The following is a 2,768-nucleotide window of genomic DNA, read 5'->3' as shown; positions in this document are numbered from 1 at the left end:
ATAGGGAACTTTCGGGATAGCATTTGTAATGTAAATAAAGAAAATAACAAAAAAATATTTAAATTGAAATAAAAATAAATAAAAATTTAAAAAATAAAAAAAATCGATCAAACTAAAAAAAATTAAATAAATACAAGCATTTGTGTAAAGTGTTTTCTCATTTTGAGGACAGTTGCAATATTAAGTTTCCTCATTTCTTATGAGAAGGATGTGAATTTTTCAACCATAACCTCTGAATTTATCTTAGGTGTAAAGGAAAGAAGTTTTCCTGGGACGTTTTTCATCTTAGCTGTAAGGAGGATATAGAACAGTTCAACTGGATATTAGCTAGTCTAACACATTTACTTCATGACATACATTTATTTTTTTTCTTTCTTTTTTTTTTTTTTGTGGAGTGAAAGTACCTTACGTAAAGTCATAAAGAAATTTATTTTTAGTATGTTTTTGGTAAAGCCAGTTTTCCAATTTTCCTATAATTTATCTCATCTATCTTTTAATGCCTTGAATTTGTGGGATAAAACAAAGTCCCCATTCTCCAACATCTACCTTAGTACATTAATTAACAATTCAGTGATCTCACTTGAATCCAAAAGTTTAAGAAATTTGTGTGGGGTCTCAGTAATTATTCTCTTGGCAAAAGTCAGTCTTTCAGGAAGGGTTTTCTTTGACATCAGCTTTGTCAAAATGACTGCTGGAGATGCGTGAGGCCTTTGAAGAAAATATCCAAGGGAGGGGAATAAAGGAAAAAAAAGGCAAACTCATGGTGTTATCAGGACAAAGCTTGTGGAATCAAGTGACTACCCTGTGGAGTGACTTCTCTGTGTCTTCCACTAGTGTTGACCTCTATGGAGGATCAGCAGATGTTAGAGACGCTGACTATTCCATACCTGTTTTCTGCCTCTGGCCACCTATTGTACGGTTCCTACACACAGCATGCTTTTATATCCAAGCCGCTTCTGCTTCTTATATTTGACAGAATTTTACTTCCAAGAGTATAAGAATGCTGTTAACTCCCTTGCACAGTCTCTAGAGTTGGGGAAGATGAATCAAATGTCTGTTACCAGAAACATAAAACCTGGAAGGAACTCTAGGATAAGCTCAGAACAGAAGACAGTGAAAGACATTTTACAAGATAATAGAATTTTTAAATAAACTAATTTGCGGATAAAGGAGTATATTTGGAATTGGAACAATGGTAGTGTAAAAACATAGAGGACATAGCACCATTTATTAATTTGTAAGATTCTGATGTTGCACTATAACAATCTGAGATTAAAAACTGTGTGACTTGAACAACATGATATTTCAATCTTTATGTTAAAGTGGAGTACAATATCAAAGGGCAGCAAGGATTTAAGGTAAAAATCTCCATGAACTGAGGATTTTCATATTTTAAATGATTCCATTTCCAACCTAGCATTGTAAGGAGGATAGAATACTACATCTTGTATAGCATTCAGGAAGGCAAGCTCTTGAGCTGTGCCAAGGAAGATGTGACAGTGCAGAGAAACTGCAACACTCATGTAATTTACACACAATGCACACGTTTAATAAGTACATTTTACTAGAATAGTAACTTAATTCTGTATATCTAAATAGGAAATGAACAATGCATTTAGTTTATTCATTTAATAAAATTAATGCTTATACCTTTTAGGGATACCATTCTTGATAAACATTATACTCAGTGTACTATCTCAGATAGTGAAAACGTTCAACATACCAGGTTTGTTTCTTTCCATTGACAATAGTAGTTCAGATCAATTCCCTTTACACGTTCACACGTTCACACCTTCCAATTTCACACCTTCCAATTCACACCTCAGAAGCCCGTCCAGGTGGTGAGAGACACAGCACTCCATTCCTGAGACCTTGCTGAGATTTTCTATTGCTGAGGTGGATCTGTCTGAATCCTGGACTCCAGCCATGCTGGACAAATCAATGCAGGCAAGAGTTTGAAATGCAAGGTCTGCTCTCTCTTCCTCCTAGGCAAATATGTGGCAGAAAAGTGCTGTTCTAGTTGTCTGGTTCTCCTTCCAGACTTTATTACCTCCCATCATCTTAAGTGATGTGTCTCAGTTTAAACCACTTTACTTCTTATATGCTTTGCCATAACTTCCTCAAACCAGAGAGTGAGGTACCAGCAGCTGGGAGAGAAGCAAATGATGCAATGCAAACTGGCATGTCAGGAGGCCTGGAAGATGGCTTATTCGGTAAAGAGCTTGACACAGAAGGGCAATGACTGGTCCTCACAGCTCCAGACCTCACATAAAATGGTGGTGACTTGTGTATAATCTCAGGGAATGGGAGAAGTCCCCAAACCCCAGGACGCAACTATCTTGTCAGAGTAGCCCAAAGCATGAGCTCCTGGTTCAGAGACAAAACTTCTGCAGTATATAGGGTGCCGGGTGATCAGAGAAGTCTTCAGTGTCTTCCTGGGCCTTCACACATGACCACATCTGCAAATGCACCCCGACTGGCAATGCATGCTTGTGTCCACACACATATAAAACAAACCAAAAACCAAAATCCCTAACATTGGGTAAGACAACAACATTGTTTGTCGTAAAGTCATCTTAATATTATTTCACATTATGAAATTGTGTATATTCATTCTGCATATAATGAGTCGGTTTACAGTAAATAAGTTACTTTGTCCTGCACCATTCAGCACATAGGAACATTTTTTTCTAGTAAAAAAATCAGATAATTCCTTTTTCAATATGAAGATGCCTTAAAAATGTAATGAGTTGTTTGGTAAATCCAGA

This window comes from Mus pahari, chromosome 5 (assembly GCF_900095145.1).
Source record: "Mus pahari chromosome 5, PAHARI_EIJ_v1.1, whole genome shotgun sequence".
NCBI lineage: Eukaryota > Metazoa > Chordata > Mammalia > Rodentia > Muridae > Mus > Mus pahari.
Note: the sequence above shows the minus strand (reverse complement) of the source record.